The sequence below is a fragment of the Cimex lectularius genome, unplaced genomic scaffold, assembly GCF_000648675.2.
Source record: "Cimex lectularius strain Harlan isolate CLEC.00 unplaced genomic scaffold, Clec_2.1 scaffold100, whole genome shotgun sequence".
In the NCBI taxonomy this organism is placed as follows: domain Eukaryota; kingdom Metazoa; phylum Arthropoda; class Insecta; order Hemiptera; family Cimicidae; genus Cimex; species Cimex lectularius.
The window spans coordinates 986287-1006676 of NW_019392663.1; the positions used below are offsets into that span (position 1 = coordinate 986287).

The 20390-nt window shown below is 35.7% G+C and overlaps 1 long non-coding RNA gene across 1 annotated transcript; it reads left to right on the top strand.

Annotated features, from left to right (window-relative positions):
* The first annotated feature begins 11907 nt into the window (after positions 1 to 11907).
* On the top strand, positions 11908 to 17396 carry LOC106663598. Its single transcript, XR_001340057.2, has 4 exons — positions 11908 to 12138; positions 12772 to 12844; positions 12903 to 13097; positions 17115 to 17396. It is a non-coding gene; the product is annotated as an uncharacterized LOC106663598 (long non-coding RNA).
* Positions 17397 to 20390: the final 2994 nt, after the last annotated feature.

The window sequence follows — 20390 nt, forward strand, 5'->3', positions numbered from 1 at the left end:
TTTATTGAGATCATCTTCAGGGCTCAAAGTGTTTGTTTTCCGTGTAGATGTGTCATTCTTGTCTGTCGTGTTGATAGTGCCTTTTAGGTCTTATTTGATTGTGCTGTATGTGTTTGCGTCGTTGATAATTTTTTCTTTGTTCTCTTTTTCGCTGATTTCTACTGTTTGCTTTGTTTTATCAGCAGAAAGAATGAGTATATCAGAATTATTTTTGAGAAATTTTTTATTTGGGTGTATGTTTGTTGTGATATGTTGTGTTGATTTGTAGTGAGGTGTTGTATGTGATTTGTTATTGTTTTAATGCATTTTGATCGTGTTATGTCTTTTTCTTCTTCTGTTTTTGTTGACTTTTGGATTGCATAGTCTAAATCAGTAATTAATTTAGCTGTTGGGAAATCTGTTTTGTTGTAAGGAATGGATTGTTTGGGACCAAGTGAAAGGAAGTTTTGGATTGCTGGAGGAATGTTAGTTTTTGTTAGGTTTAGAATCCAATTGCTTATGTTATCAGGTTTTTGTTGATTAAGTTCTTAAGTTTTATGGTGTGTTTGTTTTTAATTTGTTCAAAGTGAAAATTGTATGTATCTTTTTGATGTTTGCCCATATGTAGTTGAAATATGTTCATAGAATCCCATATTCTTCGTTCTTCTCGTGTAGAAATGTGCGGTGTTCAGTGACCGTTACTTAATGATTATTTGGAGGTCGAAGGCATTCTCAACACGGCAGACAGGAATGACACATCTACACGGAAAACAAACACTTTGAGCCTGAAGATGATCTGAATAAAGTTCGAAACGTTGGCACGATAAAGAAAATGTTTTTCTAAAACCTACGTCACACCAGACCGCATCTCATGACCTCCAAATAATCATAACGAAGAAAACGGAATCATCACACAATCAACAATCTTTTTTTTGTAATATGTGTGTATACGATTTTTTCTTTCCAAAGATGTTGAAAAGAAGTGTTGAAAATCATTACCCAACCCTCCCTTTAACTACCATTGTTCTCTCTCACCGAATTTCTCTTCCTCCCTTCCTCTAGTTGGTTCTGTCTTTTCCCTAACACTCTATCACTGTCCCTTTCTCTCTCTCTCTCTCTCTCTCTCTCTCTCTCTCTCTCTCTCTCTCTCTCTCTCTTTATTGCATTTATTCAAAAAATATAACTAAAAGAATATAAACTTTTTTATCTCAACCAATACCTTAATAAAAATTAATTAATTGAAAGATATTATTTGGTCAAGTGGACCACGAAAACTAGTGAATACAACTATATATGTTTCTTTTTCGTTGTTTTTTACACATAATTTCAATCTGAAGGTTTTTGATACTCTTTTATCTAGTAGATTTCTGAGAAATTGTTCGAGAATGGTAAAAGGTGAATTTTTAATGGCCCCTCGTTTGAAGAATTATTCTAAACAAGGCTGTTGAAAAAGCTCTCTCTACAAAGCGTGAATCGGAAGCAAACGTTAAAAGAGAATTATTAAGGAGCCCTGTTCTAATTGTGTTCCACCTTCGCGCCACTTTAAATCCTTACCAATCCAAAATTATCCACCAGTCAGGATAATCCGGAGAAAATTACACGAAGTGCGGCTTTAATGAAAATCAAGACTAGTACGATACCCAGCTATAATTAGAGAAAATATGTTTTTTTGTTATTTAGGTTTGTGTTTTAAAAGTAATTTTTAATGTTTGGGTGATTTTATAATTATGAACATTTAATTCCTAAGATTTGCGAGAAGAAAACCTTTTAAACGCATTCTTGACTTTAGGTCGAGGTTAATGTAATTTACCAGGCATAAATACAGTAAACGAAGGATAAATAATTAATAACATCTTTCAATTTGTAAGTACGGAGGGATTAGGCTTTTATTGGTGAAAATAATATTGATTATTTAAACAATTTTTGTTTGACCATTCTCGCGACCTCGATTTTGAGTTACCGAGGTATGCGCGTGGGTTGGGTAAAAAGTTAACTAAAAATGTAGTTGGATTAAGTAAGGGAAAGTTAGTGTTAGGAAAGGGTTTGGATTAAGTTAGATAGGTTGAACGTTAGGGTTAGTTCTTTCAGTTCATTATTCTTCGTATGTAAGGTCTTGGTTGAAATGAAAAACCTAATGTCACGAGCGGGATTCGAACCAACGACTTTCGGCTCAATACGGCCGCTGTTCTAACCATTTGAGGTATCGTGACTTCGATCCACTCTGATACCAGCTCGCATCTCAACCTACGACCTTTCAACTTTTCCCTCCGAGTGGATCGAAGTCACGAGCCGAAGGTCGTGGGTTCGAATCCCGCTCGTGAAACTAACTTTTTCATTTTAACCAAGAACTTACACACAAATAATAATTGAAAAAAGTAATCTGGTCAATCAGACCACTAAACATAATGGGGTTAGGGACGGGTCAGTTAAGGTAGGATACGAGTTTAATATCTAAGTGTGTGGTGATTAGTGACCGTTAATCGATAATTATTCACAAATCGTGAGATGCGGTCTGGTGTGATGTAGGTTTCAGAAAACATTTTCTTTATCGTGCCAACGTTTAGATCTTTATTGAGATCATCTTCAGGGCTCAAAATGTTTGTCTTCTCTGTAATTGTGCCATTCTTGCGTGTCGTGTTGAGGGTGCCACACTTTGAGCCCTGAAGATGATCTCAATAAAGATCGAAACGTTGGCACGATAAAGAAAATGTTTTTTTGAAACCTACTTCACACCAGACCGCATCTTACGATTTCTGAATTATTAATATCTAAGATTCATTGTTTATTTTTATTACTAAATTGATTTAATATGCAGAATTGAAAAATAATTTCTTTCATAAGAGTACATATCCATTACAAAAATAATCTTACATATCAATACAGTATTCGAAATATATTTTACATAGTTAGACCACAGAAGTAATCTGGCAGTTACGAAAGCCCGTCTGTAATTACAAATGTTGTTGATTCATTTAAGCATGGCGTATTGATCAATCCTCGACGAGATTTAAACAGAGCGTAAATATAATTAACGTTAATCAAAGGCTAAATTACGATATTACCGTTTAATCCAGGTGGAATTTGATTTATTCCTTATCGGTGGATATTTACCGCTGGTAATAGACCGTCATTCGTTTGTACTTCTATTTTTAATTTCGATTTTGAATTGTTATTTGTGACCAAAAAGGACAAATTTAAAAAAAATATTGAGTATTGAATCGAAAAAGAAGTGTGAAAGTCTTATAATTTGCTCCTGTTGTCCCTGATTGTTCAACAAGTTTCCGATTACAAGAATTTAACAGGTTTTCTTCCGACTTTATGAAATGGCTCTCTCAAAAATACACCTTGAAATAATTAACGGCGATGAAAAGGTAGTCGTGAATTGAACAACTTATGTCAGCTTGTTTAACATTTATCGAATTTCATAAGAATCTACTCGATAAAAGAAAAAAAATCCAATTTCAATTGTGGAAACTCGATAAAAACCAATACACTTAATTGCTTTTAAAATTACTTTCCGCGAACAACTGAAATAAATAAGTAATAAAATATTCCCATTGGGAGATCCAATATTTAGTGAGAGAGAGAGAGAGAGAGAGAGAGAGAGAGAGAGTGTGAGTGAGAGAGAAGAGATAATGGTTACACTATGTTGCTCGCACCATTTGTTCGGCTTCCTAAAAGCATCTATAATAATTAGCCGTTAAACACAAATTTTTCATTTAATTTTTTATACAAATAAATCTGTATAACATATTACGCGAGCGCAAATTGTTGAAATGTGGATTGAACGAAGTTTGGTTTCCACGTGTTGGATTCAACAACTGATTTTTATACGTCCTAACAGTAAACATAATATAATTAACAATTGTTTGTACATTATATCAAATTACAATTAATTAAGGTTTTTGGTTGAGATAAAAAAGTCAATGGCACGAGCGGGATTCGAACCCACGATCTTCGGCTTGATACGCCGCTGCTCTACCACTTGAGCTATCGTGACCTTGTCGTCGAGAATCCAATCCGATTACACGACATTTGAAAAATGGCAAAAACGAGGGAAAATTCAAAAGGTGGAGTTGAGATGGGAAGTTAGTGTCCGAGTGGATCGAGGTCACGTAGCTCAAGTGGTAGAGCAGCGGCGTATCAAGCCGAAGATCGTGGGTTCGAATCCCGCTTGTGCCATTGACTTTTTTATCTCAACTAAAAACCTTAATTAATTGTAATATATTAATTGGTCAAGCGGACCACGAAATTAGTGAATTTAATTATATCAAATATGTAATCTTATGAATTACTGTCCATCGTTTGCATGAAAGACCCACGTGAAATCACCACTATATAACCAGTGAAGATATATCTAGAGCAGATAACATTAGTGGGAAATTTGAGTTTACGATATCATTCAACGAAACAAAAGATCCCTTTTTTATAAAACGATATTAACGAGCTTTTGAGCGATGTCAATAAAAGCCAACGGCCAATTATCCACTTGTAGATGTTCGTTATCTGGTCCTTGTAAACAACATTCTTATAATTATTATTTGGAATAATACAGATAATACAAAATAATAAAAAAACAGGTACTTCGCGAACAATTGTTCGTTGTTAAATAACGAATAGATTTTATTACATACAAAATATCTAACAATAAGCTCTACTGTATTATTTCATGAATTAAAAGTACTGAAAATTTTAAAATAAAGATTGTTCGAAGGGAAGTTAGTAAAACAATGAAATAACATATTTGGAGAGAATTTTTCAAAAATTAAGAAAACACACATATTCACAATATTAACTGAAAAAATTATTGCTTGTTAAATACTTAAAAAGATAACTAAAACAATATAAACTTGGTTTTATTCCATTAGAGTTCGTGGCCCGATTGACCGAATAACTTTTTTCAATTAATTATTCTTTGTATGTAAGGTCTTGGTTGAAATGAAAAAGCTAATGTGATGAGCGGGATTCGAACACACGACCTTCGGCGCAATACGGCCGCTGCCAACTTGAGCTATCGTGACTTCGATCCGTTCGGACACCAACTTCCCATCTCAACCCGTCCTTTCGAATTTTTCCTTCTTTATGCCATTTTTCAATTTTTTGGTGTCCGAGTGGTAGAGCGGCGGCGTATTTAGCCGAAGCTCTTGGGTTCGAATCCCGCTCGTGACACTCACTTTTTTATCTCGACCAATACCTTGGTTTTGTTATTGACCGTGACAGACTCGGCGGGACTTCAGGGTAATAAGCAGGGAGAGTCGAGACGCTGACTCTCTCTCCTGCAAATCAAGTTTATGTCAACATTAAACCAACGCTGGCATTAAGATTGTTTTTGAAGCCTCTTTCGGTTAAACATGTATGTCTGTGGGGAACAGTGCAATTGTTCAGTGCACTGTCACAAATTTTACATATCCTTGTTGTTTTCAACGCCTCCTCTTTTACCGAAAAATTAAAAATTTCTTGTTCTTAGGGTTATAAGTGGGGTTTCAGCAGCCTTTCAGGAATGTGTGAATTCCGGGCAGAGAGTAAGTACTCATCAGCAAAAAGATTTATGCGCTAAGCAAATTATTAAATTTTTTTGTAGATTACAATGATAAATATTCGTTTTGTACAATTTGCCATGCGATATCCATTGAAGTGTGAATGCATTTCAAACTGCCACAGCTCATAACGAATCTTTACATCAATGATTAATGTTTTTTCTCATTTATTGTGATTTTTATTCTACGGTTTTTTTATTTTAACAAAAGAATCACAATGAAGTCACGAAGAGGATTATAATTCTTGAGGTGGCAGAGTTCACAACAGATCCAATTTCTTAACCTTCTTTGACCGGCCAACCGTAAAAATCAAGTTCTTCATCGTTTGAGACCAATTCAAATACCTTTGATCTGCACTCTTTCATTCTCTCATTTTATATAATTTCTCCCTCGTCCTAGATCTTCCTAGGTAAAAATATTTATGCCGTGAATCAGAATACCAGTTTACCTTTGATGTTCAATAGTTGACGAAGTCGAGCCTCTGTCTGGAATAAGAGAAAAAACATAAAACAACAGCAGCTCCTTGTCGTCTATCCATCTCCTTTTCTTTCTCTCTCTCTCATTCTCTCTCTTTTCACACACAAACCTTTTGGAAGAGTAATGTTAACAGATTAATTTTATTTCATTAACAAATTGGCCATGTCTAAAACGGCTCTCTGCTTATGCTAAACCGGCTTGACTGGTCTTCCAACTCTCGCTTTCTCTTGTCTGGTTGTCTCTTCTTCTCTTGCTCACTCTCTCTCTCTCTCTCTCTCTCTCTCTCTCTCTCTCTCTCTCTCTCTTCACACACAAACCTACTGAAAGAGTAATGTTGATAGATCGCTTGATATTTCATTAATAAGTTTGGCTATGTCTATCTATCACGGCTCTATGCTTATGCTAAACCGGCAAGACTAGCACTCATATCTCTCTCACTCACTCTCTCTCTCCTTCTCTTTCTCTCGTACTACCCTCTCCCTTTGTGAAACATTTTCTTCCATACTGAGTTCTTTTCCTCATTCCCCCCCCTCTCTCTCTCTCTCTCTCTGTTTCTATTTCTTAGGAGCTTCAGCCATAAATCCTGCAAATAACCGATTGGAGCAAATATCGGTGAATAAAACGGATCAACGAAAGTCAACCTCCTCATTCCTCGACAATGTCCATTCTGCGTCTTGGGTCTATCAGGGCGCACGACTAACCTGGAACCAACACACATGAGTTCAACAGCTGCTTTAGACTACTTTACCAATATCTAACGGGTTGACAAAAAAGTCACTGGCAATCTTCAATACAATACTAAACCTAATTTGCACGTAGGACTAGAACTGGGGCATTGCTGAACCTTCCATTTCCAAAATAGTCTAACCAAAAGCCTTAAGAACCAATGTCGAAATAGTACAGTATTGTGTGGTGATTAGTGACCGTTAATCGATAATTATTCACAAATCGTGAGATGCGGTCTGGTGTGATGTAGGTTTCAGAAAAACATTTTCCTTATCGTGCCAACGTTTCGATCTTTATTCATATCATCTTCAGGGATTGGGATGATAGTTAAATTTAAACAACGTTTGTAAATCCCAGGCCCTGAAGATGATCTCAATAAAGATCCAAACGTTGGCACGATAAAGAAAATGTTTTTCTGAAACCTACATCACACCAGACCGCATCTCACGATTTCTGAATAATAATAGTACAGTAGTTATTCAGATATCGTGAGATGCGGTCGGGAGTGATGTAGGTTTCAGAAAAACATTTTCTTTATCGTGCCAACGTTTCGATCTTTTATTGAGATCATCTTCAGGGCTCAAAGTGTGTGTCTTCTGTGTAATTGTGCCATCCTTGTGTGTCGTGTTGAGAGTGCCAGTAATAGTACAGTATATACATCTAAATCCTTTTCGTACAAAACGCTTTCTATGGGCCAGAATAAACTCTCCTTATCGAATAAAAACCACACCTATAACCTCATCAGGCATCTGAAGCGCTAATCTTTTAGTGATCTTTAGTGCTTGTGAAAATCACTTGTTGTTAACACCCTCAAGACATTAGAACACACATTCAATACGCATTCACACAAATAAATACATTCACACCTATATACATTGCATTCATTCTATCGAGTACTCATTATTCCTCCATCGACCTTCATTCAATAATGTACTAATCTAATTGGGATCGATGGGGTACTTTATAAATATTACGCCATCGACCCAAGTCCCTAGTACACAGCTCGAAGGGCGATGGGAATGATATTCCATTCACTCTAATAAATACACTCACTCTTACAAAACACAGAAACACAAAACACATATTTTGAAGACTATATACAATAAAACAATCCAATTCCCCCCAAAAAGCGGAACAGGGGACCCTGAAACTCGCTACCGTGTCCGAGAACTAAAGCGGAATGCCTACACGCTCTCTGTATGGAGCCAAGGCATGATACACTTCTGTTATTGGGACACGTCGAGCAACCTTTCTCTTCATAAGGGGCATCTGCACTTTGGCCCAAGAGCAGGAACCCGTGTGTCAACCGCGCATGGCCAATACTCAGAAGGGTGAGGACGATCCCTCGTCTCCTGCTCGGGTTTTCTGAGGGCCAAGCACCGGTCGTGCTCTTGACTCGCAATTGCCTCTCCGACGACCCCGTCCACTCACGCTGCCTTCTTTTATCATGTTTTTCACTGCGTGCTTAGCGTCCGCCAACACAATTTCGAATTTTCCCTCTTTGTCATTTTTCAAATGTCCTGAGATCAGGATTCGGGAAACTGTTAACGAAGGGGGTACTTCTTTAATTATTATATTAATCTATATATGTTAGCGTCATAATTGACCATATTAATTATTCCAATTAATTATTCTTTTAATCTCAACCATGACCTTAGATAAAAGGAATAATTAATTGAAATAATTACCTACATTTTTTTCAATGGTAAATTATGGTATAGTTCATTATTTATCTTGCTCAGAAGACCTCATTTGCATAGCCTGAAAAATCTAGTTGTAAAACATGCATATTTTTACATTTATAAATTTATTCTTTGTTTAAAGCAAAAAATGCTTTAAACAAGCCAAACTGAGCCATCTCATACAGGGTAAAGCTTCTAAACATCGGCTAAACAAACTTTTAATAATTAACGTTTGAAAAATATTCCATTAATTAATTAATATTTGAAAGGATAGGAGGAAAATGAAATAAGCTCGATAGTCTTTGTATCTGTGGTACTTCCTTTACCCAGGCGCGCAGACAATGTGGCGCTGAATATAAGTCCGTTCACATCTCGTTCCAATCAATTATCTCACGAAGTTTCATTTGTTCGGTCTAATACCTATGTATTTTCTATCCACACCATTACAAATAAATAATGCTTCCATATCCTTCCTTTGACCGCTATTTCCTCTCAAACTTTGTACATACGTCAATAAACGCGATTATTTCAAAGCAGAAAGTTCTCCAGAAATCCTGTTATGTTGTATGAGTAACGTTGAGACGTGGAACAAGGGAGAACAAAGCTCATTTTTGAGAGAGCTTACAGATAAATTGACGTGTTTACCTAAACATCTCCAAATTACTCTTCTTCTGAGCTGTTTTCAGCTTTTATACTTAAGACGCGTAAAAATAATATTTTCAGCCTGACACAAAACTTTGTAAACGTCTCCGCTTGAAAAGTAGCATTGGCCAAAAGCCAGTAAATCGAGTCGTGAAGTTTGAGTCCAAATAGTGACTTAAAAGTCCTTCATTAATTTCGCTTATTCTTAAAAATAATTAAATTTTAAAAATCTAATAATATAATGTAATTGTTTGTATTTCTTAGAGTACAATGAAGAGTTAGCTTAATGCTTTATTATAATAACACATAAACAGTCAAAAATAATTAGCCGATTTTTCAGACTTTAAGTAAACGTACTTTCTTTCCACAAAGAGATACAGTTATTACTACGTAGTTTGGAAAATTGGGTGAAAAGTAGTTTTTGATTTCATAGCCGAAAGCACGGCACCCGAAGAATTCGTACTTTGTAGCTTTAATAAGGGAACTTCGTGGGAAACATGAATTATGAATTTCTTAAGCAGTAAGTCTAGGGAAAGTTTAAGAGAGAGAGAGAGAGAGAGAGAGAGAGAGAGAGAGAGAGAGAGAGAGAGAGAGGAGAGAGAGAGAGGAGAGAGAGAATGTAGACGAAGGGAGAGTAAACGAATGGGAAATTTACAATGGAGTCAAACAAAATGAAGAAGTAAAGGAGAGAAATGAAGTTATGGAAAAGAAAGAGAAAGTGAGAAAGAAAGTCAGATAAACTGAAGGAGAAAGAAACAGCGAAAAAAGTAAGCGAAAGTGTGAAAATGAGAAGGAGAGACCAAAATTTGACAGTGCAAAAGCAGAGAGATAGACAGAAGAAGAGGGAAGACCTAGTGAGAAGAAGGTGATAGATTGAGAAAGAGGGGCAGTCAGACAAAAGAAAATGAAAGAGAAAGAGGTAAATGGTAAGAGAAACAGAGAAATCTAAGGTGAGGGATGGAGGAAGAGAGTTAAAGTGAAAGAGGGGTAATAGAGTGGGGAAAAATAGTCAGAAGGAGAAAGAAATTGTAAAAAAAATAATGACAAATAAGGAAATAAGAAATAGAAGAGAGAAATTGAGAAATAGGGCAAAGAGACGTAAGAAACGGAATGATAATGAGATAGAGAATATGTTTGTTTGTTTGTGTGGGTGTGTGTGGGTGTGTGTGTGTGTGGGCGTGTGTGTGTGTGTGCGTGTGTGTGTGTGTGTGTGTGTGTGTGTGGGCGTGTGTGTGTGTGTGCGTGTGTGTGTGTGTGTGAGAGAGAGAGAGAGAGAGAGAGAGAGAGAGAGAGAGAGAGAGAGAGAATGGTATGGTTTCATTCAACCACTTTACTTAAATATACCCCATTCATAAGCAATTCTGTTAAATAAGGTATCTGTAATATAACGGTCAAAGTTTAAGCCAACAATAGTTTAACTCAATGTAAATTGAAAAGTAACAAAAAAATTATATGGGGAGCGTCGGTGGCCACAACGTTTTAGGCGCTCATCACTGTAAGGTAAAGGTCCCGGGTTCGAATCCAGCGGCCCTGCATTCAATCCCGTCGTACTAATGGCCCTGAGGGTTTACATGGCATCTGCAGTTGCGAACCCCGCATAAAAAAAAGAAAACTAAGCAGTAAACAAACACCCTTGTCTGGATTTTTGATGTGTGATTTTTTTGGGAGATATTCTATTGTTAAATAGTTTCTTGTGTTAATGAATAATTAACATTTTTATAAATAAACAAACAAAGTGATAATAAATAAAATAAATTTCTGTTATAATAATTAAATAAAAATAGAGGAGAAAATGATGGGAGATCAACAAATCAAAATTTTTTTCGAAAAAAAATTTATCCCCGGGCTGTAATCGTTAGATTTGACTAGAAATCTATCGAATCCGTAACAATTTTCGAGAATTTAAACGCGTGGTTGCGATAGTCGAAATCCGGCTCGTAAATTCCGTTAAAGCTTGGAAGTGGGCTGTCGTCCTTCGGCCCGATTGAATTTTACACTCCAGCGTATACATTTATGAAATATGTGCAATTTGTCCGCCGGCCGTTTGGAAATAATAGTTATGTAACTGTTTCAAGTCTTTTATGCCTCATAATCTTAATTGACGATGTGTATCATTTGGCCGATTATGATTAATAACTAGCTAAAAGCCTCGTCAAACTATTTTTCTTTTTTTTGGGGTCCTTTGGGACTGCTTCTCAATATCTGTAAGGTAACCAAGTGATTATTCTATCAACTTTTATTATTTTTTATCATGTTATTCTTAATTATACATATACTCTATAATATCTCTCTATAATGTGTGTTTAAAAAGATGTATTGCCAGACTCCGTGGTGTCTGGATTATAAGCTGGGAAAGGCAAAAATTTGACCCCTTTTTGAAAATTTTCTTACTTCAAAGTCATAATCATAGTTTTTCAAACACTAATATCTCACAAACTAAGAAATTTAAATGAAAAAAAAATCAGGTGAAGGGAAATTCAGGGCGAAGCAATATATTGCTTTATGCACGTTTTCTTGTTGCTGTGTCGTTAAGCAGTTATTCAATTATGCGTTTTAAAACAAATTCAAAATATGACTTTTTTTAAATAGTTTAAATAAACGAAATTATGCTTTTTACTAGCTACTACCAAATTTTAGTAACTCCAGACTATGGTGCTTTTTAAGGATTTTTAACAAAATCGACCAATTTTTTAATTTTGAAGGGATTTGCTCGGACCCATTTTGCTTGGACATCTGAAAACTGAAATCCCCAAAGCTATTTTCCATAATGGTCTTGGGAATGAATAAACCATTACTTGGTTAATCCAATGTTTACGGTTAATATTATTTTGAAAAAACAGGTGTAATTATACGTTTTTTTGAGGAAATTTGGCCACACTTCGACCGTGGTTTATCCAATTTTACCGTATATTCTGAGCACCAAGTATCCCGAGAAAATGAATAAAGTGTAATATCGTCAACAACAATCATGAGTAATAAACAAGCTAATGGCCGTAAGACGTATCCTGGGGTACCACTGTTTGGCACTAATCTTGGAAAATGGTTCATTCCATTCACCGTTGATCTCCCAAGCCTTACCACTAAAGAATTATGAGGTATTTTGTAACCTAATCTTTTTGAGAACCGTGAGTTCTATCGTGTATAAAAATTTGAGTCACAGGCGGAATTCGAACCCACGAACTTCGGCTCAAAACGCCGCTGCTCCAATCACTTGAGCTACCGTGACTTCGATCGCCCATACCACAAACTTCTTTGTGGGTTTGAGTCACGCTTGTGACACAAATTTATCATTTTTGAAAAAAATCGTGTTTAATTAATTGAGCATATGATTATTATTCGGAAATCGTGAGATGCGGTCTGGTGTGATGTAGGTTTCAGAAAAACATTTTCTTTATCGTGCCAACGTTTCGATCTTTATTGAGGTCATCTTCAGGGCCTAGGATTTATAAACATTGTATAAATTCACTTTTTTACATATCCTACATGTATTTGTTCAATTTAAACAATGTTTGTAAATCCCAGGCCCTGAAGATGACCTCAATAAAGATCGAAACGTTGGCACGATAAAGAAAATGTTTTCTGAAACCTACATCACACCAGACCGCATCTCATGATTTCCGAATAATCATCGACTAACGGTCACTAATCACCACACATATGATTATTGCATATTCGAGGGTTCTCATTCCTTTAATGAAAGTCACATTTTTAATCGATTTTCTTCACAGCATTTCACAAACTTTTCGGCCGTTTATTTCACTTTGAAGCACGTTTTCTGGCCGGCCTGATCAGATTTTTATGGTATTACCACAAAATCTTTAACTTAAATTCAGTTCAATATTTTCTTTTATATCAACAGGCCTTCGAACACAGACGATTGGCAATAATGAATCAGCAAAAATCATCATCGGATCAAACCTATGAAGCTATTTAGCTGTCGAAATACGTCTGAGTAACACCAAGCAAACCATAGACGGGCCAAACATACGTGCCTAGCCGATCGACTAATTTCGCCTGAAAAAACACATGTCCACGTGGTCAAAACCGCAAAATGGTGTGTTTGCCCCCAATGATATAATCTATCTCTATTATGGAGATTATGACGTAAGAGTGTAAACATTTTCAGATAGCATAATTAAGCCCCCTATTAGACGCCCGCAATAGGAATCGTTAATTATCCTTAGATCATAGGGTTTCGTTGATTTGAAATTGAAATAGCTTCGTCTCTTTTAAATTGTTACAGGTAAGAGCAGGATTTTTGTTGACTTTTGCGGATGATAGTGTTGTTGATAAATAAATAAAATGAATAGTCATACTAGGTGAAAATTAATAAACATTTAGGCACATTAGAATAGACTCTTTTGTTTATACAATAATATTCATAGGGGAGTCGGTGGCCGCAACGGTTTAGGCGTTGACACGGCGCTCATCACTGTAAGGTAAAGGTCCCGGGTTCGAATACAGCGGCTCTGCATTCGAACCCGACATACTGACAAATGAGCTTTATTTTCAAAAACACCGGCACCTCGAGGGTTTATATAACCTCTGCTGTTGCGAAAAAAAATCATAGTTTGTATTGACTAATCAATCCTTTGTATAATTATGTTCCTAAGCCGTCATTGTATTTTATTCGTTGTCCATTACAACAAAAAAGGCCGAAATATACCGAAATTTACTTTTATCCGACAATCCACTAGAAAAAGATCCAAGTTAGATGACAGCAGCTGAAGGAATTTATGGTGGAGGGGAATCGTTACACTTTCTGCTGAAAGTGGAACTGAACACGCATAGAAAAAAGAAATCTCAATCTGACTGATACGCTAAGCTTTATTTAAATAAAAAAGTTGATGGTATTTTTAATAAAGGAAGACAAAACTTTAGATGCCATGGAAATCATCGATATATCTGATTATTTAGCGGTACGAGATTAACAACGCACCATAGAACCTCTAGTTTACAAACTACGTCATAATTCTTTGGTAATAAGGCTTGGGAGATAAACGGTGAATGGAATCAACACCAGTTTCCGAGATAAGTGCCAATCAGTGGTACCCCAGGATAAGTCTTACGACCATTAGCTTGTTATTACTCACGATTGTTGCTGACGATATTACAGTTTCTTCATTTTCTCGGGATTAGTGCCCAGAATATACGGTGAAATTGGATAAACTAGGGTCGAAGTGTGGCCAAATTTCATCCCTATATTACACCTTTTTTTTTCCAAAATAATATTAATTGTAAACATGGATTCGCCAAGTAATGGTTTATCCATTATTTGCCAAAATCATTATGGAAAATAGCTTTGGGAATTTCAGTTTTCAGATGTCCAAGCAAAATGGCTCCAAGCAAATCCCTTCAAAATTAAAAAATTGGTCGATTTTTCAAAAATCCATAAAAAGCACCATAGACTAGGATTATTAAAAGCTAGTAAAAAGCATAATTTCATTTATTAAAACTATTTAAAAAAAGTCATACTTTGAATTTGTTTTAAAACGCATAATTGAATAACTGCTTAACGAAACAGCAACAAGAAATCGTGCATAAAGCAATGTATTGCTTCTCCCTGCATTTCCCTTCACCTGATTTTTGGTTTGCATTTAAATTTCTTTGTTTATAAGAGATTAGTGTTTGAAAAACTAAGATTATGACTTTGACGAAAGTAAAATGTTCAAAAAGGAGTCAATATTTTGCCTTTCCCAGCTTATAACCCAGACACCAGGGATTCTGGCAATACATTTTTTTAAACACTGTCTCTATGAGAATAACGCGTTTGGAAAACTATATCTCTTTGAACTAAGCAACTAACTATGCACTTCTGAGGAATGATTTTTTTGTCTTGCCTCTATCATAACCCTAACTCTCCCTCCGGTCGATAATTTATGTTTCCGTTCGATTCTCTTTTTATGAGAGGGAAAAGCGTTTGGAAAATAATGAATATATCTTTGAACTAGATACCATTCTTAGAAAGGAATTTTTGTTTTGCCTCTCCCTGCTTATACTCAGACGCCACTCCATCTGTCAATTTATTTTTCCTATCTATATCCCTGTTTAAAAAAAAAGTTTAAAAAACTGTAAATATATCTTTGACCAAAGTACATATATTTTTCAAATAGTAACCAATATTTTGCCTCGTTCAGCTTATTCCCTAACGCCACGTCCTCTGACAATTTATGTTTGTATCAATGTCCCTGTTTATGAGCGAAACACGTTTAGAAAACTATGAATATGTGTTTGAACCAGGCAAAAGTTTTTAAAAGTGTCAATATTTTGCCTCTCCCTACTTATCTCCTTGACGCCACCCCACTGATAATTTATTTTTTCTACCTACGTCCCTGCATGAGAGAAAAGCGATTGGAAAACTATGAATATGTATTTGACCTAAGAAAAATTCTCAGAAAGGAATTAATATTTTGCCTACTTAAAACCCCGACTCTACTCGAATTGTAAATTGATAGAAAAAATCAATATCTCGTTTTATGTGAGAAATGGTTGGGAAGCATTAAAAGAGTCTTTGAACTAGAAGCAATTTTCAGAAAAGTGTCAATATTTAGCCTCTTCCTGCTTATAACCCTAACGAAACGCCCTCTGACAATTTTGACAGATAAAACATTTGATTTTTTAAATAAAAATTTTTAAAATGGAGTCAAAATTGTCTCTGCTTATAACCGTGACTTCTGGTAATTTGCTTTTGTTATCAATATTTCTGTTTATGAGAGAAAAGCGTTTGAAAAAACGAATATGTTTTGAACCAGATAAAATATTTTGAAAATATTGACTATTTTGCTTATCCCAGCTTATATTTCTTAAACCACGTCATATAACAGTTTAGTTTTCTGATCAATGTCTCTGTTTATGAAGGCAACGTATGGAAGATCATAAATTTTCCAGTCAATATTCTGCCTTGTCCTACTTGTAAACCGGACTCCACGAAATCTGACAATTTAATTTTTTTATTAATGTTTCAGTTTATGAGATAAAAGCTTTTGATTTGTTTATCTTTATCCTAGGAAAAAATTTTCTAAAAAAATTACATTCTGTATTAGAGCGAATTTGTGAGAATGTAAATATGACACGTGAGAATTTTATGGCCTAGAAATTTGAAGGAGTTCAACCTTTTTTATTATATTCCTCTATATTTAACTCGTACATTGTTTTATTACAATTTTTGCATCAAAAATATCACTGCAGGATCTAACATGAATCGTCCGCCTCTGCTTATTTTAGATTGACGACTTTACACCTTTACTTCATTTCAACACGGGCTTTATCAATAAGAAGTAAATCCCGAAGTTCAATCACGACCTGCCACGAAACTAGACGGACCAAGGAGTTCCAGTAAGGCAGAAAATATCGACATGCCCTCGGGCTTTCAACATGGATATATTTTTTGACTGGTTGAACATTTTTTTCAGGGCCAATTTCGCTTCAACGGTTTCACTTTCTTGGTTAGGTTAAGGTCCCAGGATAAGTTGGGTTAGGTTAGGAATGGTTACGGGCGGTTGGTAAGTTAAGGTTAGAAACCGGTTAGTTTACATATACAGGATTCAAGGTTTTTCCTTAAAGCGGAAAAAATATGCGAATGTAAAGTGCAAGTTCAGCTAAGACTCGTGGTAATCATTGTTTTTATTTTTGTCATTCTTTCAATTTTGGCCATTTTTCCAGTTTTTAAAAAACATTTTAAAACCATTGAAAGGCCGAACGTATCCAACCAACCATTTTCGGCTTGTACTTTTCTACCTCATTATATCTCTACGGTTTCAATTGAAATATTTTTCCTGTGTAGAAAAAGGTTGAAATTTCATAAGTTGTCCATGAAAAGGAAAAATGTTTACTCAAGTTCTATTCAGGGGTATCAACTTTTCTCGATTAATTGTGATGTATTATAATTGAGAAATTACGCTACTGTTAACGAGTGTATTTTACATCGCGTAACATTTTAATGTTTTGCGTTAAGATTTTTTTATAAGCTTTTTTTTATATAATATTATTAAGACATGAGAACAATGTAATTATTTTTATTTTAAATGAAATTTTTATAAAATACGTAATAATAAGTTTTCAACATGTTTAGGTTTTTAGGCTGGATACATATTTCCGTTGTCATTAACGCCTCATCGATTACGAATCACCTGGGAGTGCACATGGTTCCAACCCACTAGGTTAGGTCAGAAAAGGTTAGGTTAATATGGTTAGTTTTAGGTTAAGGGCCAATTTACAATGCCAGCTATGCGTTGCGATAAAAGCTGAAATCACAAAGAAAGTTTGTCACTGACTTTATATGCAACCTGTTTAACGCTGCAAGCGAAGCCATGAGACTCCGTGGGATGGAGTTGCTATAATCGTAATGATTTTATGTTTCATGCCATCTGGACGAGCTTTTTTAAAAAAATATTTTCGCTGCAAAACAGAAGTGAAGCAATAAATATTAATGTTTGTGACGCATTAGATCCGTAATTCTATTATGAAGAAATAATTATACAGTTAAAAATAAAAGTGATCTCATATACCAAGATGCATATTACTGCCGAGAATTACCTAATTGTGAATGACAATTTTTATTAAACTATCTATTAGTTTAGGCAAAACTTGGCTCTGTGTCTCTGCCGTAGGGTGTGGCTCGATAAGTCGTGCAGTAGAGATGGGAAGTTGGTGTCCGAGAGGATCGAGCTACGATAGCTCAAGAGGTAGAGCAGCGGCGTATCAAGCGAAAGATCGTGGGTTCGAATCCCGCTCTTGCCATTGACTTTTTTATCTCAACTAAAAATTTTAATTAATCGTAATATATTAATTAGTCAAGCGGACCATGAAATTAGTGAAATTAAGTATAAGACTTTAACTTAATCCATTAAAAAATTGCTCCTTTTTTGTGGCAGTTTGAAATTTGATTGGTTCTTGGTTCTACAGATGATGCCCGCATGTCACGATGTAAACGCTTTGTCAAAGACAAGTTATAAAATTATTTGGAGATCGTGAGATGCCGTCTGGTGTGACATAGGTTTTAGAAAACCGTTTTCCTTATCGTGCCAACGTTTCGATCTTTATTGAGATCATCTTCATGGCCTTGATTGTTGGCGATACATATGAACACCAAGAAATGAGTATTCTGAAGGACATCACTAACAAGGAAAAGAAACTTGCATCGGATATCAATCAGAGAACTTTTTGTTGAAATGAAGACATCACAAGGCCCCGAAGATAATCTCAATAAAGATCGAAACATTGGCACGATAATAAAAAACGTTTTTGTAAAACCTACGTCACACCAGACCGCATCTCACGATCTCCAAATAATCATTAACTAACGGTCACTAAACACTACACAAATTATAAGGTTAGGCAAGGTTGGAGTTAGGGTTATGAACGGGTTAGAGATGGGTTAGGTTTGGTTAGGTTAGGGTTAGCATTAGGGAAGATAGTAGATTCAATAATTTTCTCTGAAGAGGAAAAATATGCGAGTCCGAATAATAAATAATTATATTCAAATAACGAAGAAACTAAAGTATCTGTAACCGAATATACTCAACAATTTAGTTTCTCAAAATGTATGAAAATATAAAAATATTGTCTTTCAAATATATACACATGGTGGTTTCTTGTGAGATGAAATAGTTGGGGCGATGATAGACTGTTAAGACGGTAGAATGTCGAAAGAGAAGGGGTTTTCTAGCTAAGAAAATAGGCTTTGTTACTATTATTTTTTCAGGAAAAAATACGACTTATTACACAAAAACCTGATTTTTAATTACCTATGCATTTTGTATAAAAATCGAGGTCGTTTTTATACTCTGCGTTGAATTTTCTAAATAATGAATCATCGACTAAATCTTTTCACCACACCTGATAGCAGATTCTGGCATAAACCTGTAAAACTGAAATATTGCAAGATTTTTCAATAATTTCAAAAATTCACTACCATGCGACACAACCTCCTAGATATGTGCGTATTTCAAAATGAATGTAGGATCTTTCGGCAGATCAAACGGAAGTACTGGAGACCAAACTCCCCCTTGTGTCATGAAAACTTACTGTTTAAGTCATGGGGAAATTTTTCTTCGTATTTTTGAGAGAATATCACAGTATCCTAGGTCCAATCCTCTACACCATCTACATTGCTGACATACTTACACGTCCAAACACACAAATCACAACTTACGCGAACGGCACCGCAATCTTATCAACACAGTCCAATCCTATCATAGCGACAGAAGCACTCCAACAACACCTGAACCTTATTACCAACTGGTGCAATCTGTGGCGGATCAAGTTAAACGAACAAAAAAGCAATAAGTTACGTTTACGCTGAAACGTCAAACCTGTTCACCAGTGCACATTTGCAAGATAATACCACCACCGAACCATGTCCGCTACTTACATCGAACCCACATACAAGATTAAAACGGCAAGAACTTAACAAAAGAAATGGACTACTCAGACACCTACTCGGACCAAGCATGCATAACAAACTAACCGCTTACAAAACACACATAATTTGGACCTAAGGAGCTGGGGGGCTCGGCCAAATCTTCTAATATCAAACGAATTCAATCTTTTCAATCTAAAGTTCTCCGCCGTATCTTCAATGCTCCATTCTATGTCACCAATCAAACGATCCATAAAGATCTTAAAATCTCTTTCGTGAAAGATCTTATCCGAAGACTTCACTTTCCTCTCTAAACTATCCCTTCATCCTAACCCACTAGCACTCTTTCCTCAACGTCTCACCCTTGCAATCCGCGCCGTTTAAAACGACGATGGCCTCGTGACCTTCTATCTAACCTATCGAATTAACTTTAAAAACATCCCCCCCAATTAAATAAAAGTTCCAGCACTGGTTAGTTTCTCTCCCCACTGCCTCCTGGTCTGACAGGTCTGTCAGATTTGTTTAATATTTGCTCAGTTTATATTTTGTACAGATAGAAATAAATTTTCATTACAAAAAAGAATATGTTTTTTTACAAGCAGAATTAAAACTATCCATTAAAGAAGATTGAATCGAGGCACTCTAATGCCGGGAGCCCGTTCGTGCGGCAGGTTCACTTAGTTACAATCCGTTACTCCTCACGCGATGTCCAGCAGGCTCTGTGATTTCTTTCACCGTAAAGTCGATTTGGGCTGTAAAAGGTCCCAGATTTTGCGTTATACATTATTCAATTTTGTCGTAGCAGGACTGATAGTCTGCAAGTCAACTGATTTCCCTATAAAGAAACAATAATCCTTCTTCAAAACCAGCTGTTTTCATTTAAGTCTCTATTTTAATGTGTGGTATTTAGTGACCGTTAATTAATGATTATCTGGAGATCGTGAGATGCGATCTGGTGTAACGTAGGTTTAGAAAAATATTTTCTGT